This window comes from Bubalus bubalis, chromosome 9 (assembly GCF_019923935.1).
Source record: "Bubalus bubalis isolate 160015118507 breed Murrah chromosome 9, NDDB_SH_1, whole genome shotgun sequence".
NCBI lineage: Eukaryota > Metazoa > Chordata > Mammalia > Artiodactyla > Bovidae > Bubalus > Bubalus bubalis.
Window position 1 is genome coordinate 56,454,120 of NC_059165.1, and position 10,740 is coordinate 56,464,859.

The following is a 10,740-nucleotide window of genomic DNA, read 5'->3' on the forward strand; positions in this document are numbered from 1 at the left end:
TCTGGCCAACTTCTCTGCAAACTTCGAGCCTCAGCTTAAATATAATTTTCTCTGACTGTCCACCATCCCCCCACATTATGTCAGATTCTTTCATTCTTTGCCTTTTCCTTCATTATGCTAATGCCTGTGTTGTGCTGTGTTTAGTGCTCAGTCACGTCTGACTCTTTGCGTCCCCATGTACTGTAGCCCACTAGGTTCCTCTGTTCATGGGGATTCTCCAGGAAAAGATACTGGAGTGGGTTGTCATGCCCTCCTCCAGGGGATCTTACCAACCCAGGGATCAAATCCAGATATCCCACATTACAGGCAGATTCTTTACCATCTGAGTCACCAGGGAAGCCCAGGAATACTGGAGTGGGTAGCCTACCCCATTTCCAGGGGATCTTCCTGACCCAGGAATCAAATTGGGGTCTTCTGTATTGCAGGTGGATTCTTTACCCTCAGAGCTACCAGGGAAGCCCCCATGCTAATCCCTACTATAGTGCATATAATGATGCTTTTAAGCACATATTTAATGCCCATCTCCCTTCTAGAACATAAGCTTCCTGACAACAAACATGGCGTCTATCATGTTCTCTGCTCTACCTGACAACCAGCAAGCACTCCATATCATTAGGCACATAGTAAATATTGCTGAATAACTAATAAAGGTTGCTATACAAAAAATATTTTACCTAGAAAGTTCTGTTAGTCTCAGTCCAGTCCAGAGAGCAGCATAGGTCATCACTGTGCTAAAAACACCAGAAAGTCCTAAAATCTACTGGGACTGCAGCATGCCAGGCTCCTCTATCCTCCACTGTCTCCCAGAGTTTGCTCAAATTCATGTTCATTGAGTCAGTAATGTTATCTAACCATCTCATCCGCTGCTGCCCTCTTCTCCTTTTGCCTTCAATCTTTCCCAGCATCAGGGTCTTTTCCAGTGAGTCTAAGGTCTCTTCCCATCAGGTAGCCAATGTACTGGAACTTCAGTTTCAGCATCAGTCCTTCCATGAATATCCAGGGTTGATTTAGGATTGACTGGTTTGATCTCCTCACTGTCCTTGGGACTCTCAAGAGTCTTCTCCAGGACCACACTTCTAAAGCATCAATTCTTCAGTGTTCAGCTTACTTTATGGTCTAACTCTCACATCCATACATGACTACTGGAAAAACCATAGCTTTGACTAGATGGACCTTTGTCAGTAAAATTATGTCTCTGCTTTATAATACACTGTCTAGGTTTGTCATAGCTTTCCTTCCAAGGGGCAAGTGTCTTTTAATTTCATGGCTGCAGTCACCATCCGCAGTTAATTTGGAGCCCAGGAAAATAAAATGTCATTCCTTCCACTCCCGCCCCCCACCAACCCTTTCTATTTGCCATGAAGTTATGGGACCAGATGCCATGATCTTAGTTTTACAATGTTGAGTTTCAAGCCAACTCTTTCACTCTCCTCTTTGACCCTCATCAAGAGGCTCTTAGTTCCTCTTCACTTTCTGCCATTTTAGAGTGGTATCATCTGCATATCTGAAGTTGTTGACATTTCTCCTTGAAATCTTGATTCTAGCTTGTGATTCATCTAGCTCAATATTTCACATGATGTACTCTGCATATAAGTTAAATAAGCAGAGAGACCATATACAGCCTTGCCGTACTCCTTTCCCAGTTTTGAACCAGTCAGTTGTTCCTATGTCCAATTTTAACTGTTGCTTCTTGACTAAAATACAAGTTTCTCAGGAGAGAGGTAATGAGGTCTGGTACTTCCATCTCTTTTGTGGAATTTTCCACAGTTTTTTTGTGACCCACACAGTTAAAGGCTTTAGCGTAATCAGTGAAGAAGTAGATGTTTTTCTGTGATTCCCTTGCTTTTTCTGTGATCCAACAGATGTTGGCAATTTGGTCTCTGGTTCCTCTACCTCTTTGAAGCCCAGCTTGTACATCTGGAAGTTCTCTATTCACATAGTGCTGAAGGCTAACTTGCAGGATTTTGAACACTACTTTGCTAGCGTGTGAGATGAGTGCAATTGGGTGGTAGTTTGAACATTCTTTGGATTGCCTTTCTTTGGGATTGGGATAATAGTTGACCTTTCTCAGTCCTGTGGCCACTAATGAGTTTTCCAAATATCCTGACATTTCGAGTGCAGCATTTTAACAACATAATTTTTTAGGATTTTAAATACCTCAGCTGGAATTCCATCATGTCCACTAGTTTTGTTCAAGTAACATTTCCTAAGGCCCACTTGACTTCACACTTCAGAATATCTGGCTCTAGGTAAGTCACCAAACCATCTTGGTTATCCTGATCATTAAGACCTTTTTTGTATAGTTTTTCTATATTCTATATATTGTGTATTCTTGCCATCTCTTCTTAATATCTTCTGCTTCTGTTAGGTCCTTACTGCTTCTGTCTTTTATCATGGCCCATCACTGCATGAAATGTTTTCTTAAAGAGATCTCTAGTCCTTCCCCTTCTATTGTTTTCCTCTGTTTCTTTGCATTGTTCATTTAAGAAGCCCTTATCTCTCCTTGCTATTCTCTGAAACTATGTTCAGTTGGTATATCTTTCCCTTTCTCCCTTAACTTTCATTTCTCTTCTTTCCTCAGTTATCTGTAAAGTCTCCTCAGACAACTACTTTGCCTTCTTTCATTTCTTTTTCTTTGGAATTGTTTTGGTCACTGTCTCCTGTTACGAACCTCTGTCCATAGTTCTTTAGGCATCCTCTCTACCAGACCTAATCCTTTGAATTTATTTATTACCTCCACTGGTTAATCATAAGGGATTTGATTTAGGTCATACCTGAATGGCCTAGTGTTTTTCCCTACTTTCTTCAATTTAAGCCTAAATTTTGAAGTAAGGAGCTCATGATCTGAGTCACAGTCAGATCCAGGTCTTGTTTTTGCTAACTGTATAGAGCTTCTCCATCTTCAACTGCAAAGAACATAATCAGTCTGATTTTGATATTGACCATCTGGTGATGTCTACGTGTAGAGTCATCTCTTATGTTGTTGGAAGAGGATGTTTGCTGTTACCAGTGTGTTCTCTTGAGTAAACTCTGTTAGCCTTTGCCCTGCTTCATTTGTATTCCAGGACCAAACTTGCCTGTTATTCCAGGTATCTCTTAACTTTCTAATCTTGCATTCCAATTCCCTATGATGTCTTTTTCCCTAGAGTGTCTTTTTCTGGTGTTAGTTCTAGAAGGTGTTGCAGATCTTCATAGAACTCATTGAATTCAGCTTCTTTGGAATCAGTGGTTGGGCATAGACTTGGATTACTGTGATGTTAAATGGTTTCCCTTGGAAATGAATTAAGATCATTCTGTCATTTTAGAGGTTGCACCCAATTATTGCATTTTGGACTCTTTGTTGACTCTGAGGACTGCTTCATTTCTTCTAAGGGATTCTTGCCCACAGTAATAGATATACTGGTCATATGAATTAAATTCACCCATTTCTGTCCATTTTAGTTCACTGATTCCTAAAATGTCAGTGTTCAATCTTGCCATCTCCTGCTTGTCTCTGTCCAATTTACCTGGATTCATGGACCTAACATTCCTGGTTCCTATGTAATATTATTCTTTATAGCATCAGATTCTATTTTCACCACCAGACATATCCACAGCTGAGCACTGTTCCCACTTTGGCCCAGCCACTTCACTGTTACTGGAGCTCTTAGTAACTGCCCCCTACTTCTCCCCAGTAGCATACTGAACACATTCCAACCTGTAAGGGCTCATCTTTCGGTGTCACATCTTTTTGCCTTTTCATACTGTTTAGGGGGTTCTCCAGGTGGGGCTCTAATGGCAAGAATACTGGAGTGGGTTGCCATTTCCTCCTCCAGTGGACCCCATTTTGTCAGAACTCTTCACTATGACCCATCCATCTTGGGTGGCCCTGCACAGCATGGCTCGTAGCTTCTTTGAGTTAGGCAAGTCCCTTCACCATGGCAAGGCTGTGATCCATGAAGGGGAATAATCATCACACCCATAAATAACAACATACGAACACTTACTGTATACAGACATTGTTGATAATCTCTTGCTTTATTAAATGACTGAATCCATACACCTGGTTTCTAGGGGAGAGCTTCTTCTGATTCCCATTCTTACTGATGGGGAAACTGAGGCTGCAGAGAGGTTTAACTGCTTGCTCAAAGTCACCAGCTGATCAGACCACTGGGACAGGGTCCCTCGGACTTTCCATGATCCCAAAGGTTCAGAGCTCAGACTTGAGGGCTGAACAGCACAGATGAAAATCCAAGCTCTGCTGTGGACCAGAGGAGTGACCTTTCTCTGTCTCCTCATCCATTCCTCAGGTGGGTAAGATGACTTCCCTGCCCATCTGGATGGTTGCCCCAGCCATGTGACCAGGTACTAACTGATGGGGAGCTCAGCTCAGCAAGGATACAGCCACATTCATAAATTGTTCCTTTCTCCCTCTGTCTGTATAAAGGTGGTGTTCTCAGCTGGTCTTTTAATACAGTCTGCTGTTCCCCATACTTCAGGTTGGTCTGCTTCCAGACACAGAAGACTGAATATACTTTTTATACTGCTCCTGTTACTCCAGCCTTCTGGAGAGGACCAAGAAATGTGTGGGGCTTGCAAAGCCCACAGAACTGCCAGAGCTCTAACCCCAAAAGGATTCTTGCTTCTGCAGCAGGAGAATTGGGAGAACTCAAAAGGAAACTTGTCCCCAGTGGTAAAAATCAGACCAAATAGTTTAGTGCCTACCTGGGAGTCTTCTTGGTAAACAGTCTGAAATTCTGTTTCCCCTGGAATTACCAGCTCGATGAAATTTGCTTTTGGTATTTACCAGATATTTTGAAGACATGGGCAAGCTGCAGGAAACAGACTCCAACTAGGATGCCCCAGACTATACTGAGCCCACCCCACCCAAAAACCAAACTGCCCTGAACCTGAAATCCAAGACATTTCTCTAGCCGGAAAAGAGGCCTTTGCTGAACTGAAAAAGTCAAATGAGAATGAAAGCTGTAGACCAGATGATAATTTCAAGGATATTATGCTTTAATAACAAACACAAATGTTTTTCTTCAGTATACTTATAATAACACAGGGATGACGTGGCTGGCATATTGCTAAGGTGTATTTAGTTCTTAGAGCAAGTGACTGAATGGCAAAATATGCTCCTCTTCTGTAGATGAGGACAGAAAGGCCCAGAGAGGTGGAGGAACTTGCCCACAGTCACAGAGCCTGCAAGAACAGACAGGGTGCAGATCTAGATCTGGCTGACTCTCTTCCTCCGTGCCTCCCTGCCGCCCTGCGTGCCTGCAAGCTGGATTGCTTTCATCTCATGCTGAGAAGTCCTTGGGCCCCCTCCACACTCCTGCCAAGAAGCAGCTTCAAAAATTTTTTGAACAAAGGGTAAGCCAACAACTTAAGTTAATAGCCAGAGAGTGCCATGCATGCTTTTGGTTCTGCCTGTGCAAGAAGGGGCAGCTATTGGTTGGAAAGGGAACATTTCTGTCTAATAACTGGGCTTATTGTCTGCATGCCAACAAGTATAACTGGTTTGACTGATGCTGTCACTGATCCATATGGGGAAGGGATGGGTCCAGTTTTATAGTTGAAGCAGCTAGTTCAATTGACTGAACTTTCCACTTTTCTGATTGTCCCTATGGCACCACATGGACAGAACCAGAAGCTCAGCTCAGAGGATTCACACATTCATATAATCTTTGCTGACTCCCTAAAGTCCTAGGTTTGACTGTGAAAGAGCAAGTCTGAGGCCTTCTCCCTTTGGGGAATGTGCAGAATGTCAGAGGCTACTTCTGTGCAGCTGAAATTTGCCAACCATTCACCACTTCACTAGAGGTTCTGTTCCTGCCTCATGCCCAAAGTGGTATTTTTGAAGCCATTGGAATTTGAAATGTCATTTTTATGTTATAGTAATACACAGATTACAGATGTATGCTCAGTATAAAAATAATTCAAATGACATAGCAATAGGTAATGGAAAAATGAGTATCCATTCCATCCATCCTCTTCCCCACTTTCAGCCTTATTCCCTTCCCTAGAAATGGCTGCTATTAACTTGTGAACATCTTTCTATGCTTCTTTCTAGACAGATATATAGAAAAATAGAATGTGTGTGTATGTGTGGAGAGTTTTTAAAAATCATTATTGGTATTAGACTCTATAAAGTATTCTGCATCATGCTTTTTGTACTGAACAAGTTCTTTCCACTTAGATCTCTGTATTATTCTTTTAAAGTGCTGCATAGTATTTAATAATTTATTTAACCATTCCTCTATAATTAGTTAGGTCTTTTATAAGCTTTACTATTACAAACAATGTTTTAGTGAGCTTACTTATACATTTATCCTCATACATTCTTCAGAATGTATCTGAGAGCATATTTCTTAGAAATAGAATTGCAGGGTCAAAGATACATATTTTTATGCCCATTCTTATTTTGATAGAAAAACTGCCAGATTACTTCTCTCCTCAAAAAAAAAAAAAAAAAAGGCAAATAAAAAACAGTGCCAGTTTCCTTTCCGATCAACAATCTATAAGAGGAAATTTGGCAATTTTGTAACACCAACTCCTCAAACCTCTGCCTGAGGGTATTTCTCTGCCAGCTAAAATATTATTCTTGGTATCAGAACTTCCTGGTAGCTGATGATCTCTTGGATGCCTGGTTCTGTGGAGATATTTGATAAGCTGCTCCCTGCCCTACCTTAGTAGAAATGCACCCCACAGCAGGCTCGGACTCCCACTGTTCCATGTTCTTCATAACAATCATCTTTCTATATTATAACTTATCTAGTCATATTTTGGCTCTTCAACTAGGGAATGCTGTCCTCTGGGACAGAAACCATGCCTAGTCATCCTTTTATTCCCAGCACCTATCATAGTATCTGATAGTGATCCGTGGTCCCTGAGCTGTTTGAATGAATGACAGAAAAGAGAGCGGGAGGAAGGAGAAAGGGAGGGGGAAAAAAACATAATTGATCCCCTGAGGGTCCTCAAACCCAGGAAGACTTAGTAAAGCTCTGTGTGAAGTGGAGGGACAAGATTTCTAGATTTCTCCTGTACCCAAGATATCTGAGCACTTGGAACCAGAAAATGTCTTTTATTTCTCAGCCACTTATCTGAACTGAGTAACACTGTTCATCTCCAGTCTTAGAACTGCAAGGTAGAATATGGGATTTGTGAGACAGAAAAGCTCAAACATTTTGTTCTTTTGAGTTTTCCAAGCACACTGTGCACTTTTCTTTTCTCATAGCTTATATGCTAACAAAGATGTGTTTGGAAAAATGAAAATTGGGGGACTTTCTGGTCTGACTGTAGACTTACCTCTTTCCTGGGATCTGTCCTCTCAGCGCTCAGGGGCCTTCCCACAACCACATGGTCTTCTCTCCCACTTCATTTTCCAGGCATCATGCAAAGCGTCCTGCCCAGTCCATCCTGCCTTAACTTTCTATCCTACACAAGGGAACTCGCTGAAGGGACTCCTCTGCTCATGATTTTAACAGCTGGAAAATTACTTTATCTTTACTCTGCCCACATGTTGTACACAGGCTTACAGGATATGTCTTATCATTGATTTCTGAGCTGACTCAAGCAATTTCCAGGAAATATTAAAAATTTCCTGAATGCAGTCAAGTTTAAGAACCTGCCTAGAGCCACGCAGGCTGAGCTTGCACAATCCTGAGGCCCCAGAGCAAAATGACCTCAAGTATCAATGAGAAGCTGTACTTACAAAGGCAAGCATCCACACACAAAGAATAAGAATGGAAAAATAAAAGAACTGAGATGGAGGGAGGGAAAAAGATTTTTCTTAAAGGATGTGAACATTGTAGTTAAAGGATGCAACTAAATAAAGGTGTCATGTTTTATTGAATCAACTAAGTTGATGGATCCTCAGGTACTGTGTTCTCTGGAGGACCCTCTAACATACTAGTTTAAACACACCATAGTCATGCAAACTAGCTGCCTGTGTGTTTGAGACACTTGTTTTTCTGTTAATGACCAAATGTTTACTTTACACACTAGTGGCATTAATACCTCAGGGCCTCCAAGATGGTTGTAGTATGTCAGCCACACTGAGCATCAGTTTTGCTGGTTGGTCCAGAGGTGTTTGGGTGGCCCTAGTGGTAAAGAACCCACTTGCCAATGCATGAGATATAAGAGACTTGGGTTTGATCCCTGGGTTGGGAAGATCCCCTGGAAGAGGAAATGGCAACCCACTCCAGTATTCTTGCCTGGAGAATTCCATGGACAGAGGAGCCTGGTGGCCTACAGTCCTTAGGGTCACAAAGAGTTGGACATGACTGAAGTGACTTAGCACCAGAGATGTTTTAGTATTTCCTGTCTGGATCTACAATCTCTTATCTGTGGGGACTTTCTGTCTTCTAGCAACACCTCTCCCATACTGTTGATAGCTTTATGATGGGAAGACCTCTCTGGTAGCTCTATATATTTTAGTGCCGGTGAACAATTATTAAGTGTTCCCTCGTCTGGAGTTTTCATGTTCATTCTCTGTCTTGTGTCACCTCTGCCATCACTACCTTGATCCCAAGACATCTTTCTAAACGCTGTCATTTGCTTTTGGATCTTACATATCTGTATATAATGCATTAAGTCCCTACATACGAACAAGTTCCATTCCAACAGTGCGTTTGTAAATCCAATTTGTTTGTAAGTCCAACAAAGTTAGCCTAGGTACCCAACTAACACCATCAACTATATAATACTGTACCGTGACAGTGACAGTGTTAGTCTCAGTCGTGTCTGACTCTTGGTGACCCCATGGACCATAGCCTAACAGGCTCCTCTGTCCATGGGATTCTCCACGCGAGAATACTACAGTGGGTAGCCATTCCCTTCTCCAAGGGTTCTTCCCAACCCAGGGATCAAACCTGAGTCTTCTGCACCACGGGCAAATTCTTTACTGTCTGAGCCACGAGGGAAGCCCCTTGTACTGTAGTCAGTTTATAATACTTTTCACACAAAAATACATAAAAAAACAAACACAAAAAATAAAGAAAGCATCCTTAGCCTTACAGTACAATTATCTTACAAACACCTGAGCTTACATGATTGGACATGCAAACATGTTTGCATTTTTTTATAATATTGTTTTTTAAATATTGTGTATTTATTTGTTATTCTTATTTTTGGTTGCCCTGGGTCTTTGTTGCTATACGTAGTCTTCTCTCATTGCAGTGGGGAGGGGCAATTCTTCATTGTGATGCATGGGCTTATCATTGCAGCGGCTTCTCTTGTTGCAGAGCCCAGACTCTAGTGTGCAGGCTTCAGTAGTTGCACCACATGAGCTGTGGGCTTCGTAGTTGTGGTGTGCAACTCTAGGGCATTCGAGCTTCAGTATTTGCAGCACGCAGGCTCAGTAGTTGTGGCTCCCGGGCTCTAGAGCTTGGGCTCAGTAGTTGTAGTGCATAGGCTCAGCTGACTCATGGAACGTGAAATCCTCCCAGACCAGGGACTGAAACTGTGTCCCCTGCATTGACAGGCAGATTCTTATCCACTGTGCCACCAGGAAGTCCCACATTTGCATCTTTGAAAGTTTGCAACTAGAAGGTAAGTATGTAGGGAGCTTCAGTTCAGTTCAGCTGCTCAGTCACGTCTGACTCTTTGCAACCCCGTGGACTACAGCACGCCGGGCTTCCCTGTCGATTAGCAGCTCCTGGAGCTTGCTCAAATTCATGTCCATTGAGTCAGTGATGACATCCAGCCATCTCATTCTCTGTCGTCCCTTTCTCCTCCTGCCTTCAATCTTTCCCAGCATCAGGGTCTTTTCCAATGAGTCATCTGTTTGCATCAGGTGGCCAAAGTATTGGAGTTTCAGCTTCAGCATCAGTCTTTCTAATGCATACTCAGGACTGATTTCCTTTAGGATTCACTGGTTGGATCTCCTTGCAGTCCAAGGGACTCTCAAGAGTCTTCTCCAACACCACAGTTCAAAAACATCAATTCTTCGGCATTTAGTGTATGCTTATATATGACATGATATAACCTATCTAATATTATAATAATAGTTGCTATTATGAGCACATCATTGTTTTCTTTGTCAAACTAGTACTGTATTTGAACTTACTCTACACTGGAGGTTCTTGGCCACAGTGTTGAGAAACTTGTTATGGCTATTAGTGCTTTTGGTGCCAAGTTCCCAACACCCAGTTGCCACTGGGTTAAACAATGTTAAAAGGAATGTATTAGCTTCTGTAACTAATATATATAAATATGTATGTGTACACACACACATATATATATGTTATATGAACTTTGGGCATATTTGTGTCTGACCCTAGCTCCTTTCGGCTGCAGTGCTCTTGCTCTACTGGCTTCATCTCAAGCTTATGTCACTCACGAGCAAAATGACATTAGCAGTTCTAGGTCCCACATCCACACTGCACCACATGTCAAGGAAGAACTTGTCTTCCTCCCCCAACACTTCCACCCCAACCATTATGCCACAGTCCTGGTTTTCTCTCCAGGAAAAGAGAGGCCGCACTCCTTTTCCTATACCAAACAGAATGATAACAGATTTGCTTAAGTCCTAGAGCTGGGGATGGGTCAATATCAACCTAACTCCATGAGTGTATTATGCTCTGGGGGAAGTGAGAGGTGAGGATGGGAGGGCTGCCAGCAATGTCCTTACAGAGGGCAGTGAAGAAAAAGGGAAATGTGTAAATTCTGAGCTCAGAACTATACATCTTTTGCAAAGTATCTTATCATAGTCCAGAAGTACCCTTACTGATAATTTGAGTGGGTGGGGCATGTGAA

At 42.2% G+C, this 10,740-nt stretch overlaps 1 long non-coding RNA gene across 3 annotated transcripts in view; it reads left to right on the top strand.

Moving 5' to 3' along the window:
- The window catches only part of LOC123335058, a 156,594-nt gene extending 148,558 nt beyond the window's left edge, over positions 1-8,036 (top strand). Inside the window, exons 3-5 of one of the 3 annotated variants that reach the window (XR_006553333.2) lie at positions 4,054-4,289; positions 5,132-5,355; positions 7,371-8,036. This is a non-coding gene — a long non-coding RNA (uncharacterized LOC123335058). The other 2 variants (XR_006553336.2, XR_006553334.2) reach the window with 2 other exon arrangements.
- Positions 8,037-10,740: the final 2,704 nt, after the last annotated feature.